Source organism: Macaca fascicularis, chromosome 8 (genome assembly GCF_037993035.2).
Source record: "Macaca fascicularis isolate 582-1 chromosome 8, T2T-MFA8v1.1".
Taxonomy (NCBI): domain Eukaryota; kingdom Metazoa; phylum Chordata; class Mammalia; order Primates; family Cercopithecidae; genus Macaca; species Macaca fascicularis.
The window spans coordinates 24,119,433-24,141,748 of record NC_088382.1 but is presented as its reverse complement, the minus strand read 5'-3'; the positions used below and the strand labels follow the sequence as shown (position 1 = coordinate 24,141,748).

The 22,316-nt window shown below is 43.4% G+C and overlaps 1 long non-coding RNA gene across 1 annotated transcript in view; it reads left to right on the top strand.

Moving 5' to 3' along the window:
• The first annotated feature begins 761 nt into the window (after positions 1 to 761).
• LOC135964688 (uncharacterized) overlaps positions 762 to 22,316 on the top strand; it is a 125,384-nt gene continuing 103,829 nt past the window's right edge. The window contains exons 1-2 of the long non-coding RNA XR_010577213.2: positions 762 to 959; positions 17,315 to 17,380. This is a non-coding gene — a long non-coding RNA (uncharacterized lncRNA). The remainder of the gene's footprint in view (positions 960 to 17,314; positions 17,381 to 22,316) is intronic.

Sequence of the window (22,316 nt, the reverse complement as noted above, 5' to 3'; positions counted from 1 at the left end):
TCTCCAAGTCTCCTCCCGGGTGTTTCTCATTACATCCCAACGTGTCTGCCTTATGGGGACCCTGGGGAGAAGTTCATGGAAGGCATAAGTGTCTGGAATAGTTTTGTATCTGCCAAACGATTGGTCTGTTTTTGTCATACAGAGAGTACGAATTGCATAATTAATCAGGTTTTTCTTTTCAAATAGTCCATTCAAAAGCTTAGAGCCAAATGTGTGGTTCATCACTTGTGAAGGCATGGTCTTTTCTGGCTTGTATTTTATACTGTTTTCCTCATTCCTAGCTCCATTTTCTGTCTCTACCCTTGTTTTGCTTTTTTCCTTGCCACCTTTGTTTAAAGTGTGTTCATTTATTTATTTTATATCCCTTTAAGCTACTTCAAATCCTTTATGAAAGAAGTTAGGGAAAATGTAAAGAGAGCAGTTCTTATATATCTCTTTTGGGTGCATTACTCTACTGGATCTATGGAAAGGAAGAAGAAGAAGAGAGGCAAGGAGAAAAGAAAAATAAATGAAAAGAAAAAGATGGCACAGTCCCTGCCCTCAAGAAACTTGGGGAGTGATGGCCCAGAGCTCTCCACGGCTACATTACTCATTGATTTCTCCCCTCTCTGAACTCTAACAGCACTTAGAGTCAATAACACCCAATTTAGCACTTGATGATATACTGCCTGGTACTGTCTGCTTATTGTTTTATGTGGCTAAGTGTTGCCTTTTGGGCAGGGACCTTGTGTTAACTTCTCCTGTCTTCCCATAGTGAATAGTGCAGTTGCTCAGTGGATTGATTGATCGAGAAGCCATCCTTACCAGGAGGAGGATCTATGCCCCTTGGAAGACAGAGACTGCTGCGGAGACATTCTTAGACCCACTAGTCAGACAATGACGTTGACTGCCTGATCCGTCCTTGCTGGGTTGCTGGGGTCTCTGAAGAAATGGATGCTATGTATAGCTCTGTATGTCAGGTTTGTGTCTAAATGTGTTACTGTAAGGGGAACTGAAATGGTTTAATAATTATTATTGCATTCAGCGGAGATTTGCTGTTTGCTTGCTTACCCTGTGCCGGACGCTGTGTTATGCTTTTGTAATAGGTCAGTACACAAAACAAAGACCCCTGCACTGATGGTGTTTACGTGCAGGCAGCATGGGAATGCAGGAGTCAGATGTTAAGCATGAGATATAAAATAGGTAAATCATATAGCATGTTAGAAAGAGGTAAGAGTTATAGAAAAATTTAAAAAGGTAGACATGAGAATCGGAGATTGAAAGTGCTACATGTAGACAGGGCATTGCAATTGCAAATACAGAACAGCTGTAGGTGCTATGACCTGTAGCCAGATTCTGGAAATACTTTTTGAAGCTGGAAGATACAGTATTTCCCGGGTTTGGATGGAAGATGTGAGAGAATGGAGTCCAGGATGACTCCAAGGTCTTTGGCCTGAATAAATGAAAGGACAGAATTGATGTTTCCAGAGCTGAAGAAGACTCTGGGAGGTACAGATGTGGAAGCGAAAATAAGGGGTTAATTTCGGACATGCTAATTTTTACACATCTGTAGACATCCACGTGAAGATTGGATATACTAGTGTGCTAGTGGAATACTAGTTGGAAAGAAGTCCGGAATGGGAATGTAAACTTGGAATCTATTGGAATATAGATGTTATTTAAAGCCCTAAGACTGTAGATCACACATGATGAGAGCTGGTAGAGAGGTGAAGAGGACCAAGGATGGAACTCTGACCTTCTGTCAGGAACAGGTATAGGTAAAGGGAAAGGATCGGCAAGGGAGCCTGAGAAGGGTGGCCAGTGGAGCAGAAAGAAATTCAGGAGAGGGTGATATCCTGAAAACCAAGTAAAGAAAATGTATGAATGAGAAGGGCGTTATCAACCGGGTCGGAGTTCACTGTAGGGTCAATTTAGAGGACAGAGAATTGATTTAACAATGCTGAAGTTGTTGGTGACTTTGATATGAACAGTTTCAGTGGATTGATGTGGCCAAAGGATTTACTGGAGTGAGTTTAGGAGAGAATGCTAAAAGGGGAATTGAAGACAGTGAATGAAGGTAACTCTTGCAAGGATTTTGCTGCAAAGAGGAGCAAAGAAATAGATTAGTCACTGGGAGGGAAGTGAGAATCATAAGAAGCTGTTTTTGTTTTTTTTTAAGATGAGAGAAATAGCAATACAGGGATATTTTGTATGCTGATGAAACTGTTCTAGTAGAAAATGAAAAAAAAATTGATGATGCAAGGGAGGATAAAGAAGGGCCATATTGCTAAAGTAATGTCCTTGGATATGCAAGAGGGAAATGGGAAGGAGTGCAGAGAGGCTGGCTTGAGGTGGTGCAGAGATCTTGGTAGGAGGCAGGAAGACAGTATGTGGAGACAGATGCTTGCTGCTGGTGAGTAGAATGTTGTGGTATGAGAACCACCATTTTTTATTACATAAATAGAATGTGCTAAGCACTTAATATCAAAAATCCCAATGAGGTGGTAATTATCCTCCGTGTTTTACCTATAAGGAAACTGAGGCTAAGAGAATGAAAATAACTTGCCCCAGGTCACACCATGGCTGGCAACTGGTAAATGCTAGAATCCAAGCCCACATTTTTCCTACTCCAGAACCCATAATAGTGACCATTGCTCTCTGTGGCTTCCGTGGGGGATGAGCCTGTGGTCCCTTAGGCTGGGGTCTCTGGGAGAATAACTGGGTATGTCATCAAAGATCCTGCAGATTCCTGCAAGGGTCACAAGTGAAACGGGACTTAGAAGGGCTAGAGTCAGGACAATTTGTCACCTTTTCCCTCTTTCTGTCTAAATGCCGGATTCCAAGTAGCTCCAAAAGAGAAGTCCAAAGGAAAAGCCTCCCTCAAGGATGTCATTAGCATTTAATGTTACCCTCCGATAGTCGAAGAGATAGGGACATGGTCTAGAACCAACTAAGAAGATCTGAGAAGGAGATAGGAGATGAGGAGGGAGGTCTGACACAGATCCTCCAAGACTAAGCTCTGTGCCATCTGCACGTAGACCTAAGTTTAGTACAGGAACTGAGTCCAGTCTGTTCTATCCTCTATATCTCCTCCTGTAGAAGATAAGAGTCAGAAGATGCGTGAAATAGAGACCACTTAGTCCGATTTCCCACCCAGGGGAGAGTGCTCTCAGGAATGACTCTGCCAGACTCCTGTTAAACACCTCCATTGATGGGGATCTCACTGCCTTATTGGACAATTGGCTCTATTATTAGGCAGCTACAATCGTTAGGGTTTTTCCTAAAACATTGCTGAAACCTGCTTTTTTTTTTTTTTTACCCACCCCCCGCCCCCCCCAACTGGCTGTAGTGATGTGGTCACACCTGCTGTGAAAGTCAGGCTTTTGAACTTTCTGAGTGATTCATCCTAAGTAGCTTCAGTGGAGACGAGCAGAATACTTCTTTCTACTAGCTCATAAGCTCATGTGGTAGTAAGAAAGAACAGACAACGGCCGAGGGGGTCTCTGCTTTTCAGAACTCTTGGCTGTAATGCTTTTGACCTTCTGAGTAGGCAGAGGAAGACTAGATTTGGTGTAAGCTCTGTTTCTACCCCAGTGTCCTATAACTTGGACACCTCGGTTTCCTTCATCCGCATGGGCCTGCTCTGCCACGATTCTCCTAGCAATGCTTGTCGGGAAGATGGTGGGTCAAGAGGCTCCCTTACTGCCCCCTCTCTTCCCACCAGACTTCTCTGATTTACCTTGAGTACTCCTTGCTTGTAATGCCCCGTCCTTGGGGGAACCCTGACTTTCTCACTTATCAAAGTGACACATAGCTTGAAAGAGAAGCTGTCAACACTGAAATGCCATCTTTCTTGCAGAAAGAAGATCTGTGAGGTGCCAGGGGCAATGGTGGTGAATGGTCTGGACCTGGCATGTGTTATTCCTGCCTTGTCACAGAGTAGACAAGAAAAAGCCATTGTATAGATAGAGCTCCCCAAAAGTGCACTACCACTCTGGGCCCCAGGTATCCCCAGAAAGACCCATTGCTGCACTGAGGTAAAAAAAAAAAAAAAAAAAAAAAGTGGGGGCATATTTTCTCTCCCTTTTTCTTCCTGGAATCTCTAAATTGTTTCTACCCATTATAATTTTTTTTCTCCCTTAGAACAGCTCAATGAATAAGCCATGAATTAACAGAACATAATGTTCAAGCCATGTCCATTTTGGGCATGAAGTTCTGCCTTCGAAGGGGACACCAGGCCAGGGGAGAAATTCAAATGCTCTGCCCGGCTGGTTGCTCCCTTGCCTCTCCCACAGCCATGCACCGGACGTTACAGCCCAGAAGCCAACACTGACAGGGAGAGCTATAGGTAGCTGGGCTGCCGGTGGCAAAAGGATGTTCCACCTGAGTTTGCAAAGTAGAGGACAGGGTAAGATGTACGGTCATGAAAATGTAGAAGGAACATTTCCATTTAAGCCTATTCTGTGCTACCTTAGTGAAGACATTTCTAGGCTGACAAACCCTTCTGTGCCTCTGAAAAGACCTCGGTATTTAGTATTCACTCTTGACCCCACCACACAATATGGAGCGGCCACTGATGGTGCCTGGCGCCATGCTTTTGGTGCTTCTTACTGGGTGATGAATCACAGGGAAGAAACTAAAACATGTCCTGAACAAGTGCTGTAGCCCAGGTACCGTGCTAAATACTTTCACATATGCTAGTACATTTAATCCTCCTCCTTGTGAAAAGCAAGATATTACTAAATCTCCAAGATAAGGCAATCAAAGTTTAGAAATGTTGTATAACTTACTTAGTAAAGGGCTGAGCTTTGGTTGATTTAAGGTTTATGATTTAAGGTTGTTTAGTCCTAGATTAAAATATAAAGTGTTTCCCCTACATACGTCAAATTTTGTGATAAATTCTAGAGAAGTATCTTGATTCTTCTCCGGATTTTGATTGTATGTTGCACTGTTTGCAATAAGTGGGTTAATAGGGATTTGGTACCTATAATTTGTTTTAGGAGTTATAGGATGTTTTTCTGTGGAGTCAGTACTATCTTTTGGAGGGTGTGTCATGGAGAAGGTGTCAATAAATACTAGCCTGGAGGCAAAGTGGACTTAAACTTTGCTTTCAACTCAGTTGAATGGGAATGTATTAGGCAGACATTGTGGTCTAGTCATCTATGATGGGAGACCAAAGTACAGACATAATCTCTTTCATTAAGCAATTTACAAATTGCTTGAAAGGACATAGGATTCAGCTCTATGGATACACAGAGCAATGCAGGTAAGTTATAACAAAGGCTCAAGTGAGTCCTGGAGACAATGAAAGCTATAGGATGTCAGAGGTGTGAGTGATGAATCAGCTGTGGTATTCAGGAAACATTTGATGCAAGAGGGAAGCTTGAGGTGAGCTTGAAAATGCATAGAATTGCTCTTGGGAAGAAAGAAGTAGAGATTTTCTAAATGAGAGGAGGCGGAACTACTTAAACGTGGAGGTAAGAATGCTACTAGTGTGTTGAGGGGATGAGGAGAAGCCCATTTTTGCTGGAACCACGCAGGAAACAGTTGAAGATATGATAGAAAAGGCAATGAGACCTTGAATGCTAACTAGGGTGTAGACCTTAGTCCAATAGCTATGCAAAGCCACAGCAGGTTCTTGAGCAAAGAAAGCCTGTAAGAAAAGGAGTTTTCAGAAACTGAATCTACAAATGGCAAGCAGAGGAAGCAGTGGAGCAACACTAAGACAAAGGAGATCATTTAGGAAGGCATTGGTATGATTTAGGAGTGAAGTCATGAGCACTTAACCAAGGTGAAGGTGGGGGAAAAAAAAAGGGATGGGCAAGGCCCAACTCAGGAAATATTAACAGCAGGCCCAGGGACTTTCTATGGAGGGAAGGGAGAGGGAAGTATCAAGGGAGATATCATGGATTAAGCTTGGATAGAGTCAAAGTTATTCTCACTTGGGACCAGGCTCCATGTGAAGGGATGTCTTGTTTGGGAGGTCCAGAAGCCTTGGGCTGAAGCCTTACCTCTGTTTTAGTTTTAGCCAAGTCACCTTCCCACCTACAGGCTTCATGTTCTTTCTATGTAAGGCAAAGACAGTTGGCAAAATGCACTTCGGAAAAGTCTCTTCCGGCATCTTCATATAGAATTTTGTGTGACAAAGGCCTGAGAAATACGCATCTCTCTGATCCCTTCTTATCCCCATGCCTAGCATGGGTTAATCTCCAAAAGGACAGATGCTCCAGCGACCTGACTTCCATGTGCAAGAGGCACTGTGCTCCATTCTGCACCACCATGGACTGACTGAGCATTTATGTTGCAGATGTTGAAGTTAACTAATATTCAGAGGGCAAGACTGAGCTGGGGTGTGCCAAGCCTCATTAGCTTTGTGGTTGGGTCATGGTGCCCGCCCATGAGGATGTTAAATGGCAGCATTGTCAGGATGAGACAATGTAACTGCCTCACTGCATTAACAACCCATCAATCCCTACAGCCACACTGCACAGCCCCTTTCCCCCAGCTGCAGCCTCCTTGGTGAGACGGTGGATGAAGGCTGCAGCTGGCTGTGCACGAGGGATGCTCATCTGTCCTGCTCATCACAGATATGGTGCAGAATGAGGGATGCTGAGACCCTGGGCCTCACCCCATGATAGGATATGGCAGTGGCCATGTCATAAACATAAATAAGCATACAATGAAAGTGACCCCAGGTGGAACCTAACTTCTGCAGCCCTAAGAAGCTTCTTTTGTCATCTCAAGGGATACAGTGACTGTGGGGAAGCAAAGAGCAGAGCGGGTCTCAAATGCAGATGGACATGCGAAGATTTCAAGGCAACAATAAATGTCTGACCTGCCCAAACGTAAATCCTCTCTGTTCTTAAGTGGACCTAAAATTCCCACTAGCACACGTCCATTGCTCTGAGAAATTGCATTTTTGGTCACTAGGTGACAAGTGGCGTCTTTTCAAGTTCCTCCAGGTGGGATAACACATTAAGTCTTTTAAATTATCCTATATACATATTTTTTTCTGGTCTGCTATTAGTTAATAATGTCACTTAACATCCACATTACCCTTTGCATATACATAAGTTTTAATATTAAAACAGTCCTAAGAAATATTAACATGAGTCTCAAATTTTAAAAAAGAACAGATCAAATTTACTAAATGCCTTATTTCCTCCAACAAAGTACTCTTTGCACATGTTAAAGAGTCATAAATTAGATGTCTTACAGTTGTTATATATATATTACATATATAATATAGGTTCTCTCCCATTTAAAAAACAAGTGGCTATTAAATAGATAGCCACATCAAATTGAGGAAATCCAGTGTTAGCTGGCTAGTCCACTGGCAATACCCCAAGATATGGACTTTGGCTAGTTCAGTGTTGATGGGATGGATCAAAAGACAGACTCAAACTGTGGCGTGCTATGAAGAGGAGGTATCATTGTACTGGGGACCAGAGTAGGTGACCCTGGGCAAACAGTCTGAAGGCTCTTGGCTGCCTGAGAGTGGGGATTGAGAATGGAAAAGGAGGTCTAAGGTTGCTGACAGTGTTGCGTGTTTTTGAGGTTGAGGCCTTGAACTGTATACTTACTTTGTACAGTATTTGATCTGTCCTCTCTATGATGCCAAGCCCCTATCATCTATGCAGTAGTGTCTTTTTCTGAATCCATGGCACAACAGCTTGTATCAACATGTCTCAAACATGTTTGACCATCATGCACTTAGAAAAATGGACTTAACTGATGAGCATCAACAAGAGCTGAATATAATGTGTATATTTTGTTAATATTTCGCTTCTGTGACACAGCTATTGTGAGGCACTCTAGCATGGAGGTTTAGAGTATGAGCTCTGGAGGCAGATGGATGCTCTGGGATTGAATCCTGATTCTATCACAGTCTGTATGATTCCGCACAAGTCATTTAACCTTTATGTTTCAGTTCTTCCTGTCCCTGCTCTAGCCAAAATTTAGCTGACTTTTATCAAACGTAGATCTTTATCCTTATTACCCTTGTATCTCAGAGTTGGGAGGTACGAAGAGTATTCTCTTGGCCACCCATTGCCCCTTCTTCCTTCCTTTTGTAAAAGCCTATAGCTTTTAAGGCTCAGACCAGATCAGCCTACCTGTTTCTCCCCCTTCTCCTAATAATCATTTGAGGAGCCTCTTGCCATGTGTCCCTATGCATTACGACTCGGTGCTGATTCGCTGTCTTCTTCTTTTCAACTCCAGTTCTCATCCTAGGCAAAGTCAACATCCTTATGGACCCCACATTAAAGTCCTGGCTTCCTGGTTCCTTGAATTTCTCATATTCAGTGACCTTCTTTACTTCAGCTGAGCCATTCACTCCATGATGAGATGCTAAACCACATCATCCACAGAAACAACTCCACCTCCAAAATAATGAACTTCTGTGGTTGTACTAAAAGCTTCTATCCTTCTACCTCTGTTGTCCAAATACTTCCACTGCATGAATATGCTGACCTCAAAACTTTCAACTCATTGAATCCCATTTCCATCCATCAGTCACCCCCGTCTTCTCTTCCCACTTTATCCATCTTTGCTTGCTTATTACATAACTTTAATCAATCTATTTTAAAATAACTTAAATCAGTTTTTGCTTACTTTTTTTCCATTTCACTTTACCTTGAAAAATCTTAATTCTGACAGAAACAACCCACTTTCTCTTCTCCACACCTGAGCAGCTGCGCATAGGAGAAAAACATCATAGAAGTAGGAAGATAGATAGATATGGCTATAAAATAATGAACACTGTCTTAGGTCAAGTTTCCTGGAAACTAATTCTGAACTGGAGATTTGTGTGTAGGAGGATTATTGGAGAATGGTCTCCGGAATATCTCAAAGAGAGGGAGAAAGGCGGGAGTGAGCAGAGGGAGAATTTGACCTATGACACAGTTGCAACAAAGGCTTTGGCCAACCTCATAAGAAGCTCTGGAACCAACATGGCTCTTCAGAGTTGTCCCTGATTAAGGATATGGGCCTCTGGGAAGGGGAGTAGTTACCTTGAACCCTTGGCTAAAAGTAATTCCTGGGAAGTGACTCATCTTGAAGCCACCAGCAGCCAACATTCACATGGCTGGGAGGTCCTGAGGCAGGGTCTTGGTGAAGCAGCATAGAACCCACTGCATTATAAACATTATAGTGCCTGGCTCTGTGTTCTTCCTGCAGTACCCCTATATGTGAACAGCTTCTCCAAGATTCTGGCTGTTCTCATTTTCTGAAAAACCTTATGCCCTCCTGACTTCCTACTTTATATCTATTTTTGATTTCCCTTTCCCTGAGCTAGCACCTCTGCTAGCCTGTGTGACTTACCTCGTGATGTGACTCATATGCTTATCCTTGAGGGGTCTGAGCTCCGGTCACCAAACTCCTCTTGGGCTATAGCTGCTACACATATACCAAGCTACTGTCAAAACTGGGTAGAACAGTGCCAATAAAAACTCCAGTGGATCACTAGAGAAACAAGTGTATTTCTCTCTGCCTGCGTTGTATAAAGAATAGCCCAAACTCCATCTGATTGTTAAGGGAAATTAACCTGCCAGGAGAGTGAGTGCTTTCTGTGCCTGCTGCTCTCTCTCTCTCTCTTTTTTTTTTTTTTTTTTTTTTTTAAGACGGAGTCCTGGTCTGTCACCCAGGCTGGAGTGCAGTGGCACAGTCTTGTCTCACTGCAACCTCTGCCTCCTGGGTTCAAGTGATTCTCCTACCTCAGCCTCCCGAGTAGCTGGAACTGCAGATGTGTGCCACCATGCCCAGCTATTTTTTTTTTTTAAGTAGAGACAGAATTTCGCCTTGTTGGCCAGGGTGGTCTCAAACTCCTGACCTCAGACGATCTGCCTGCCTCAGCCTCCCAAAGTGCTGGGATTACAGGCGTGAGCCAATGGGTCCAGCCAACAATAGCATAAGTTTTAATGACATTCTTGGTCTGTTCCCAGTGGAAAATTTACATTGGGAAATATAAGAGGTCACTAAGAATGATGTTAAAGAGGAGTGCCCCAACTGCGTTTCTTCAGTATCTGAATTTATTTCTATATAAATACATGTAGTATATGTATAATGGTCTTGAATTTAGGAAGTGTGGCAGTGTTTTGCATCCTAGAAGAGAAGCTCTGCATTCTTTCAGAGAATCATATCGAAACTGGCACCTCACCTGTACCCTCAAAAGACCATCCCATTGCTCCATCAGGCTGTTCTTTTCTTAGGCATCATTGCATGTAATAAGATGAGTGAACTCATGGTCATGTGCTCCATCTCCCCTCCCTTGCCGTAAAGTCGGTTTCCTGGTCTAATGTGATGTTGTGCAGGATCCCATGTGGCTGGATTAAACACTGATGAAGCCTTTAGATAGTGTGCTGACTGAGGCCTGTGGGTAGGGAAGGTAAGCCCATACCTGGAATATGTGTTTCTTTATCAAAATGAACCTCTGCTGCTTCTGGGGTGGAAGAAGTTCCATGTAACCCATTTGCCATCAAACGTCAGATTGGTCTCCTCTAGGGATGTTGCCATATGGGAGACATAGCGTTTGTCTCTGCTGGTAGGTTGGACATTTGACAGCGTTAAGAGCTAGAGCAGCCGTGATAAGCAGGAGCTCATGCCCCTGAGTCCGTGCATCATATCCATTGCTGCCACTGTGGCCACTCCGTTTCATAAACCCACTGTGCAAGTCAAGATTCAGTTATTGGAGCCTGGCTGGTGTCAGCTGGCTGAGTTGCTCTCTTTTAAATGCTTATTTAGTCCTCTTCTGGGGTGGATGCTCTCTGGAGGATATTAACATATGATGTAAGGATCTTCACACTTTGGGCCAGTCCCATAGGTCAATCCATTTGCCTCTTCTCCGTTCTTTCTTGTCCCAATCTTCTAATCTGTTTTCTTACAGGCCCCGATGAACTGGCGAAGACACTTATCACTTCCAAGGAGACCATATAGAGCCTTACTTCAGGCCACTTCTACTTCCACTCAATGTGGACAACCAGATGTCTCACCTTCTGGTAGGGCTTCTCTTCATTGCTCTTTGAGGATCACCCCTGAGCGGGGCTATAGTGCAGCGAAAGTTCACTTTCAGTTTCTGCTCACACATCAAATGAACCCATCCATGCCCATGTTGAATCTCTTTCTCCTGTATCGGGTAGTTATTGTCCAGAGGTGAGTTGAAAGACAGATGCCAGTGTAACTGTGGTACAAACAGAACGGTCTGGGCCACCTGCTGATGTGGCTTATTTAAACCCTTGGGGTCTACTTGTGCCTGGCCCTGGGGTTACTTTCTCTGAACACTGGGTCATTGCTGAGCCTGCCTGGATATATTAGTTGGTGGATCTGGTAGAACTCAGTTTATGAAGGGCTATTCTGGCTGCATAGCCACTTGATGTCTTCTGGTCAGATGTTCAGTTTCTATTGTGCCGTTTAGCTGCTAGTAGTCATTTTTTGAATGGTATATTAGTCTCTCCTGTACACGGCATGGCCCTGCTACAGAATCCTAGTGGTCTACATTTTGATTCTCCTATTAGGATTTGCTGTAACCTCCACATGGTATATTTTCCCTTCACAGATATCCCTAATACCATAGAGTCTGCCAGGTCTATGGCACAAGCATTAAGGCTCCTTGCATACCTGACTGACCTGTTGAAGTACCCTTTCCTGCTCTGGGCCCCATTCAAACCTGGTGCCTTCCATTTTAGCCGTGCAGTGGATTGGCACAGTATTCTCAAGTGTGACATATGCCTCCTTTAGCATCAGAAGAAATGTATTAAGCACTGTGCTTCCTTTTTATTGCTGGGATATGGGAGAAGCCATAATTTGCACTTTACCTTGGAGGAAATGTCCTAGCATGCCCCAGACACTTGGACCCCTAACATTTTCACTAATGTTACAAGTCCCTTAATCTTCCTAACTCTCTGCAGATCAGGCTGCTTCTACCTGGCTGCCACATTGACTTTGTCAATCATTATGACATTGCATACACCTTGCTTTGGATGGTTAAATGCCACCACCTGGCTTCTGTTATTTCATGACTCTGTCATCTCTGTTATTACTAGGGAATTTAGTACTAGAACAGCCTCTCCTCTTATAAACTCTAGCCTACAGAGGACAGCCACCACTGAATTTTTCAAGAATTTTGGTAATACTATCTATTAGTCAGTTCCAGACTGCCATAACAAAATACCACAGACTGGGTGGCTTAAACAACAGACATTTATTTTCTCATAGTTTTGGAGGTTGAAAGTCCAAGGTCAAGACTCTTGCCAGTTTAGTTTCTGGTGAGGGCTGTCTTCCTGGCTTGTGGATACCTGCCTTCTCACTGTGTGTTTACATGGCAGGAAGGGACAGAGAGAGACAGACAGAGATAATGGGCTCTCTTGCATTTTTTTCTCCTATAAGACAATAATCCTATGGGATTAAGGCCCCCTTCTTATGACCTCATTTAACCTCAATTACGTACTAAAGACCCCGGCTCCAAATACAGTCACACTGGGGGTTATGGCTTCAACATGTGAATTTTGGAGGGATACAGTTTAGTCCATAGTATCGCCTCACCCATGCATTCCTCATCGCTTTGATGAATGAAGTGTCGTTCAGGTTGTCCCATAGAACATGGTCAACTGATCAGGTTTTCTGGCTCTGTGCAGTATGTGCATTCCAGCATGGCAACTTACCTGAGCTTTAATACCTGTTCTTCCATCATCTGCTACTACAGTTTTGGCATTTCTACTTCATTTGGCAGAGCCATCCCTTTTTCCCAGCTTCCAAGAGATACCCTTTTAGCATATTAGCACCCTTTCTCACAGTACTTGCCAGAGTATTTATTCTGTGTCCTGGAACGGTGTTCCCATACCAGTAAACTCTCACTTATCCAGCTTTGTGCCCTGCCACCCTTGACCCAACACCCTCAGGAGTTGGTCTAGTGCTTGCTCTCTCATCTCTTGCTGCTGCACAGGAGCTACAGCCCATAGTCCCTGGCATATGTCCCTCTCCCTTGGTAGACCCAGCGCTTCTCCAGTTGATGTTGCACTAACTATGGATCTTGTATCAAACAGAATACAAGTTAGGGTAGCATTTCATACAGAGGGTAGTATGCATGTTTTTCAAATAAGATGCCTTTGCAACACTTTTAAGCAATAGGAGAGAGAGCATCAGCTTCTAAGAAGGAGGATGGGGCACCTCCATAGAGAGTTTGTGGACATCTGGGCTTTCAAGGTCCTTGAATTTATCAACATAGATGTCCCCATCTCGATAGTCCTGTTCCCTCCTTCTCAGTCACAGCCCTCACCTTGGTGGAGCAGACTTGCTCAAGTTGAGAATTCAAATTCCTCTAAGGCTTTGCTCCCCTTGTAACTCAGCTTTTGGCCTGACCCTCAGTTTTTCTTGCCTCCTGCTGCAAGAGAGGGGGTTCTTGTTCTGTGCTGCTAAGGAGACCCTCTGACTTTCACGCTTAGCTTTAATTTCATGAATAATCCCCCTCAGCCTTTATTGTCTTTCTCTAATGCATCAGTAGCACTCAGCAATGGCATTCAATTCCATAAATTTGAAACTTACTATTTACCGATACTTCTCAAATATTTGAAATATCTCACCTGCCCATACTTGCCCTTCCACTGGTATTTCATAAACATTCTAACAACCGTGCCAATACAGCATGCCAGGGACTAACAGGACTCCAGTGATAAAGCACTCACTTACAGCTTACTCTACAGTGGGAGTGATACTGCTCCAAAATCCCATATAAAAATCTGCTTCTTGATACCAACTGTCTTAGGTCAGGTTCTCTGAAAACAGACTTTGGAGATTTGTGTGGAGGAGGTTTATTAGGTACACCATCAGGAGCCACACCTGTAAGGAACTGAGGGGTGCCTGATTGGGCTGAAAGAAGGGGTTGGACTGCAATGCATCTGCAGCAAAACCTCAGCCAACCCCACAGGGAGTGTGGAGATGAGATGCCCCTGTGGAGTTGTCCCAAATTAATTTTAATGTAGTAATTATCCATCAGCCTCTCGATTTCTGCTTTTTGTGCCTTTAGAATGATAGTGAAGAAATTATTCCAAACCCAAGGAAACAGATTTATTTTCTAATATTGTCTTTTATTTGTTTATATATTTACTTCTTTCAGATCCTGACGGGCAAAATCACCTTACACTTCACGATTATTCTTCTTTCACTCCCCAGGTTGCTGTTGTGACCTTTGGGGAATCCTGGATTGTCAATAATTGTCAGGAGACCAGAAGGCCAGTGTCAGGTCCATTTTTAGCAAGGGAATAAGAAATAAAATAAAATTCCAAAATGAATTATAAGAAGAGATAGTTTGAAAATATCCAGAAAAAGAAGCAGAGAATCCTAAGACCTAGAATTCTCTAAGAGCATGCCATATCAGACTTGTCTGTTTTGTTTCTTAGGTATTAGATTGGTAGATTAGGAAAGTGTGTTTCTGATTTTCATCCTGAAAAAAAATCATACCATATTACACCATATCTTAAGATGTATTCAGAAAGGATCAAAGGACTCTTAGGCAGATAACTTAATGAAGGATCTAAAAATCTGAATTGATGATGAACTGGAGAGAAGTTTCTAGTGAACTTCTCCAGGGTTTGACTTCAGCTGGATGCTAGTTAAAGTTTTAATGAATGACTTATGAAGACAGAAGTCAGAGTCATCAAATTTGTGGATGACAAGAATTTGGGACTGTTAGCAAATACTCTAGATGACAGAATCAGGTCCCCCCAAGTTCTTCACAAGCTGAAAGAATGAAATGAATCCAAAACGATGAAATTTAACCAAGGAGAATATAACATTCTGTATTGGGTTTTAAGAAAATCTCACAATTACAGAATAAGATCATTATAAAATAGAAGCAGTACTTGTGAAGGAATATATACCTTTCTTCCTGGGATTTAGTTGGGAGTAAATTGGTGGTGGCCACCCAGAGCAAATAGACTCTTGGCAACATGAATAAAACTGCAATGTCTAAAGTGGAAGAGGTGGTCATTTTGCTATATTCTGAGTAAGTGAAATCACATAAGAAGAAATGTATTCTAGACCCCACACTTGACCAGACCAAATTTAGAGGAGAGGAACTAGAACAATGAAGGGCCATAAAACTTTGCATATTGGTAATTGTTTTGGACGTTGATGGTATCTAGCTTGGAGAAGACAAAGCTGAGAGGAATACATGGTCCCTGGCTGCAAATATTTGAAAGAATGCCATCAGAGGAAAGGTCTTTCTTGTTCTTTCTTTGCAAGCATTAGAAATGGGACCATAAGTAGAAACCTACAGAGAGATAGATTTAGGTTCAACATAAGGAAGACTCTCTATTCGGATTTAACTTTTTGAGTGCCCTACCATGGCGTGAGCTGTCCGAGGAGGTATGAGTTCCTGGTAACTTGAGACAGCAGAGCATAGACCAGTTGATGACATCATGTGTGTGTTTAGGGAGAGATTCAAAATCTATCATTTGGACATTGAACTGGATGAGGATCGAGGTTACTTTCAGCCCTCAGATTCTGTTTTACTGAACTGAAAGCTAGTATTTCTGTTGATTTTAAGCAGGTCATTATTAAAATATGGTCTTGTGCTCAGGGCACAGCAAAGCTAGAATGAAGGATGCCCTTTTAAAGAAGAGCGCTTTTGAAAGATTGTGACCTGTTCATATGTCGTGCCCATGTCTGTAAATATTTCTGAGATGCAAGCAACAGAACAGAATACTCCACCTCAACTCCTCCCCTCCTCACCTCATCCCCTCTTTATCTTCTCTGAGATGCTGAAATCTGTTCTTATGTCTTTAATTAAAAGCCAAGTATACAAGACTAAAAATACAAGACTCAAACTGTTATTTCCTCCAAGAAATAAGGTTGTCCACAGTTAATAACAACTCCTATTTGTTAAATACTATATGCCAAGCACTATGCTAAGCACTTGATTATTTTTAGTCATTTAGTCTTCAAAACAATCCTGTTACTGGATATTGCCATTATTGTTGTCCATTTCCAGATGGGGAAACCAAGGCTTGGATAGTTAGTAGTCATAGCAAGTGGCAGAGATGAAACTCAAACCCAAGTTGTCAATCTAGTAATAAAATAATGCACACTCTTAAACACTGTACGTCGCTGCCTCTCCATGGCAAAGAGACGATTCTAGTTGCATGTAAGAATTCAGATGGCAATGGCGTCCATCGTGCTTTCTGGAACAGCTGAGCTGACCTAAGTTTGGAGCAGGGCACAACTGGAGAATATGGTGCATTTCAGACAAGTAAAGGAGCAATTGCTTAGTGCTGACAACATTTTTGGACTACCAACAGCCACAGTCTGCTTGCATAAATGGAGTCTTATTTCAATTGGCTCATTTGCTCAGAATAACAAGTACATATGCCAATGTGGATAAAAACAGAAAGGCCAGAGAGAGAGAGGATGGAAAGGGCATTTTACTGGTGTCTCAAGGAAACACACACACACACACACACACACACACACACACACACACACACATACACACACACACATACACACACACACACTTACTATGTTTATTTCTCATCTCAAAGGTAATATTTCCTCATTGTAAAACAAATTAGAAAATATAAAAAGCACAAGGAAGAAGATATCATTTGCAATCATCACACTGCCCAGACGCCTGGTTGACCACTGAGAACATTTAGGCTCATATACTCTTAGTCACATAGGAATAAATCCACACATGTTTTTTTTTAACAAAAATGCAAGCATTCCCTGCACACTGTTTTGTAGCCTCTTTTTCTCTCTGAGTACATTGTTGTGAACATTTTTCCACCTCATTAAATTTTCTTCTACCCTATCATTTTAAATGGCTACATAGCATTCCACTATATGGATATGCCATAATTGGAACCTTATTTTTCACAAATAAATAAATCAATAATGGGGAAGTTCTCCTGCAGGTCAAGCATAAATGCTACAAGAGGTTGTGGAGTCATGCTGAGGCCAGGATGGGAGGAAAGGAGGAGCGCAGGGAGTGGAAACGTTGGTTGGAGTTTTGATTTGAGGATCTAACAGGGGCTTTAAGTAATGGGAGCTGGTGAGAGACATTTAAAAGAGAAAAACTGCCCAAGAGGGAAGGAGGGAGGGGAGGTGATAGACTGGATAAGGTTGCTGAGATGAGTTACATGGTTTAGCTCTGACCCCATCCAAATCTCTTCTTGAATTGTAGCTCCCATAATTCCCACATGTTGTGGGAGGGACCCAGCAGGGGATAATTGAATCATGAGGGTGGTTTCCTCCATACTGTTCTCCTGGTATTGAATAAGTCTCACAAGATTTGATGATTTTATAAGGGGAAGCCTCTTTCACTTAGTTCTCATCTCTCTTGCAGCTGCCATGTAAGAGGTACCTTTCGCCTTCCACCATGATTGTGAGGCCTCCCCAGCCACGTGGAACTGTGAGTCCATTAAACCTCTTTTTCTTTATAAATTATGCGATCTTTCATATGTCTTGATCAGCAGTGTGAAAACGGACTAATACAGTGAGAGAAGATACAGGTTTCAGAGACTCTTCGGGGAGAGAAAGGCTGTTTAGGGAGGGGAACGAGAATCTTGGTCTGAATAAAGAACAGAATAGGGTCTAGAGAGGACCGTGACCAAGAGAGAGAAGTTGGAAGGCACAGCTCTGTGTCTATTCTACTGTGTAAAATCCTATGCCCACATTGGCCCCACAGACACTGTGACGGGGTCCCCTGGCCCTTGGAAGGCCTGGACTGTGGCTACAGTCCCTATGGGCTAATTATGCAAGAGAAGAGCTACAGGGAATGGGGAAGGATGTGACTCTGTGGTTGTATCTCCCTGGGAGATTCCCCAGCGGTGCCCCTCAGCCAGCGGCAAGGAGGAGGAGAAGGGCGAGTTTGCTTCTTAGACCACAGAGTGCCTGGGAGCCACTGGATGGCCTTCCTCCTCCCTGCCTATCCTCCACTACAGCATAGGCACCACACCATTGTATTGTTCTCTACACACAGGGCTCGGGGCTCGGGGTCTGTAGGTGAAAATGCATGTTTATGGGAGTCCCCCCCAGGTGGAGCAGACTCATTTCTCTTATGGCCAAGCCTCTTAGGCCTCAGCAAGAGGAATCCAATGCTGAGGGTCCTATGAGTGACCCAGAAAGGAAGCCGGAGGCTATGGCAGCCAGCAAATGGAATAGGGAGGTGTAGCGGGATGGGATCAAAAGTACCTCCTTTTGATCTCTGTCTTTCCAAAGACAATCTGACCCCATGCCAGCCAGCCCTTTTACATAGGATTGAGGGGAGCACATGCCTAGCCTTTTCAGATTGGGTGAGGGGAGGATCTTTGGAAATCTTCCGTGATTCTTTTTATGTTGCTGAGGAAGCCTCAGGATTGTGTGAAGTCAAAACACCACATGCTCTGTGACCTTGAGCCGTTGGATCTTAACTTCCTTATCGACAAATAGAAGGGTAATAAAAAAATCTATGTCATACATGTGGGGATTAAATGCCTGAATGCCACCTTTCTGAAGAAGAGGTCAATTCAATACCTACTTTTCCCTGGGAGGGTAGTCTGTGAAGGCAGGGTCTCAAGCATCTGACTGCTAGTTTTCTAGATAAATTCCCCCTTTTCTGGGTCCTGGACCTCAGCGCTGGGTCCTGGACCTTAGAACTGTGCTGTCAGTTGAACTCAGATCCACTCGTTTACATTAACAAAATCCTTGAGAGGCATATGTTGGAATGGTATTATGAGATGGACTGTATGTAAGTTGCTGTGGGCTGTCCAGTCTATTCTTTCTCTGCAAGCAAGCCATATGGGTCCAAAGCTTATCAGAGCAATGTTTGAGGATCATAGAATTAGAACCGGAGAAAAGAATTCTATGACTCCAGTGGCAACTGGCTTTGTCGGACTGAAGCATGTATCTTTATGGCAGGTGCCTGCCTGTCAGATGAACAGACACTCACAGCAGCCTGGAGGGGAAGGCTTGGAAGAGGACTTTCTCCTAGGAAGGCACAATATGATTGATTAGGGTTCTGCTTGCCAAATTACAATTTCACTCCAATATTCTCTCTCTGAGTTTGCTCCCAAATCACCTTGACTGGAGTTCTGGGTATTTATAAATCCTCAGGTCACCCAATTACAGATAATCTCTGCATTGACTTTTTCAGTTGCCAAATCACTTTCATTATGTGTAGATTTTGCTAGGTTTAGCTAGCAGGGGAAGATGGCATTCGCCATCACTGAATTCTTGGGGTCCTCCCTATCTCATGATTACCTTCCTGTAGACTACAAATGTAGAAGTAGAGCCGAACAACCAAGGGTTATTGTTACTGAAACATTGGGGTGTGTCATCATTTTGTGTTGTTAATAACAAGTCAGACCTCAGATTTCAGCTTCCAGACTGGGGACTCTCTTTCCTGGGTATAAGGACAGTAAACTAATTAGAGAAGTGCAGGGAACACTTGCCTGACTATCAGTGTCCAATATTCTCTGTCTCGATTTTGTTTGGTCTCACATAGGCCTCTTATGAAGCTGATATCTTGATATCTGTTAACTGCCCATTGCTTTTAGCATTAATGTGGTGGGTTTATTCCAACTGAGGAACTGTCTTCTCAGTTGGTACAGAACATCAGTCAGTGAATTGTATATTTCTTTGATGCCTACTCATTAACCAGATAAACACAGAAGGCCATAGACCAGGAGTCATGATCTTTGAAGAGAAAATCCCTGAGTGTTTGGTTAGCAGACATTGCAAGTGACAGTAGGCCACAGAGTCTTTTTAGGGAGCTGTGGGGCAAGCTCCTAGGTTGCCAGGGGGCCTCCTCTTTTCCTCTCTACTGAGTAGTCTTCTTGCCTCTGATAACAGATTATCACCAGCAAAATCTCAAAGGCAAACTCTCTTTGAGTCAGTTCTCATGGTTTGGAGGCAGCTTAGGTTGGGCATTGATGACAAGGCCCGGTAGCAGGTCTTGCCATTGCTCCTGGCCCCATTTATTGTCCTCTGTGCCTGCCCTGGCCCAGTGGCAGCTGTCTGAAGACTTCCAGGAGGTGATGTGTTGGCTCCTCCCTCTCCAGTCCTGGCAAGGAACTGTGATCCCCTTCTCTAGTCCTTCCCATGGGGGGAAGGACCCCTTGGGGGGTCCATGTTTCATGACTCAGTGTTTTCTCTGAACTGGGAGGCTCTTGGGGCCCAGTCTGTTTGGAAGAATCTCCCTGCATCCAGTCCTGAACTTTCCATTGCCACTTCCTTCCTAGTGCTTCTGCCTGGACACTTAACAAAACCAGGGCATCTATTTTCACTGAATAGTGTCCAGCGGAGGGTGTGGAGTGGGAGAGCTCGGTGCTGTTTGTTTCTATCACACACATTAAAATCGATGGTGTTTGCTCATCTGGCGGAATGACAACTCATTCCTCTGGACAGGTTGGCTTCACAATTGCTCATTCAAGGGGAAATCTGATAAGAAACGATAGTCTGGTCTTTGGGAGCATTAAACCGTTGTATTCTAATTTAAACTTCAGGCGCACTGACTGTCTGCTTGTCTTCTCCTTTATTTTTTTGTTTCATTTTTTTTTCATTATTGATTTTTCAATTCTTGCTTTTTTAAAAAAGAAAAAAAAATCCTCAAAACCAAATGGCCAGATGAAAAAATTCAGTAAGGTCATCACAGACTGTCTGCAAAAACAAGGTCCCATCCACTCAGCCCAGGCAATATTCAGATGGCAGGAAAGAAAGGATCCTCACACATTTCCCAAGGCTCTTGTGAAGAAAGAGAAAAGGAGGGTCAGACCCATCCATACCCCCGTGGCAATACTGCTGTTGACCTATGGGGCGGTCTTGGGCAAGGCCAGTCTTTTGGCTGCGGGAGAAAGGCTGCATCTATTCTGAAGCATGAGTTGCCAGGATGCACAGATCAGGAAAACCATGTGGAATAATAATAGTAACGTTAAACACAATCCTTATGTTGGATAAAGTGCTACAGTTTTCCATGTTCTTTCAATGCATTACCTTATTTAGAATCACAGAATTACAGATTATTGTGCAGGAAAGAATGATAGAAAACAGCTAGTTCAAACCATGCTTTTTAAAGAGGAGGAAATTGAAGCCAGGAGACACGAAGTGGCTTGCTAAAAGACACACTCCCATAGTAGTTCCATGAAGCAGCAGGACAGACAGGCTTATTCTGTGCTTTTTCATACCTACTGTGTGCCAGCCACTCTGTTAGGCTCTGGATATAGTGATGAACAAGGAGGGTGAGATACTGTCACAGAGCTTAGAGGTTGGTGGATGAGACTGACAGAGAAACAATTACACCACATGGTGATGGTTATGATGGGATGTGATGAGACCCCCTAAGAAGGGCACCTAACCAAGACTGGGTGCAACCAGGGAAGTTTCCTGGAGAAAGTGACTTCTGCAGAGGACCAGGATACGAAGAGCTAGAGTTAGCCAAGTGAAGGATGGGGCTGGAGGCTGGTATGTGTAACTAGCCATGGAAAATTAGAGTGATCAAATGAGTTCCTCCCCAGGGTTATCTTTTGAGGGATAAAGAAGAGTCTAATCCCAAGTGCCTCTCTCAGCACAGTGACCAAAAGGGACAAGGATGGTGTGGTCACTGTGGGGCATCTTCAACATTGTCACAGCAGCTGCGGGAAGGACATAGAGCAGTGATCATGAAGAGGAAACTGAGTCACAGAGGAGGCTCAGTCATGTGCTCAAAGTCAGGCAGTTGAATGGCAATAGAATTAAAGAGAGGTTGCTCTATTTTAGGGACTCATGGGCAAATAGAGGTACAAATGAGCTCTGTGGAATCTGGGTCGGAAGAAAAATGTTGGGCAAGAAAAATGTCAAGTTCTGGGTTTTGTCCTGAGCATTAAGCAATTGAGACCTCGGTGCCATTTACAAAGTGCAGAAGAGGAGAACTAGGACTTCACAGAATGTGGAATTCTAGAGTTGAAAAGAGCAGCCTTTGTGACCTGGAAGGAGCTGTATGTGAGTTCAATATAGGCTCCAAAGTCTGTTTTTGAACATACAGAAAGGCTGAAGTTATCCTGGGAGGCATTGTGAAACCTTTAAAATAAAAGAAAATTTAAATAGAATCAATTTAAATCAATTTTACTTTTAAAAATTTAAAAATTCATGTGCAGTACTTTTAAGAAATGGGAAGAATGCAAAAATGAGCCATCTGCAGCTTCCCAGAGAGACGACGAAACCCTGTTGTTCCTTGAACAGGGTAGGGATGAGGTGGAGTCTAGACTGGCAGGTAAGAGAGAACTTTTGTTGGTCTGCAGGAGGTGTGGGGTGCCCACCCTTCCCTCACCCTCATCTGCAGAAGCTTGGGAACATGGGCTGTCCAGGATCCATGCTTCCAGAGTATAGTCTTT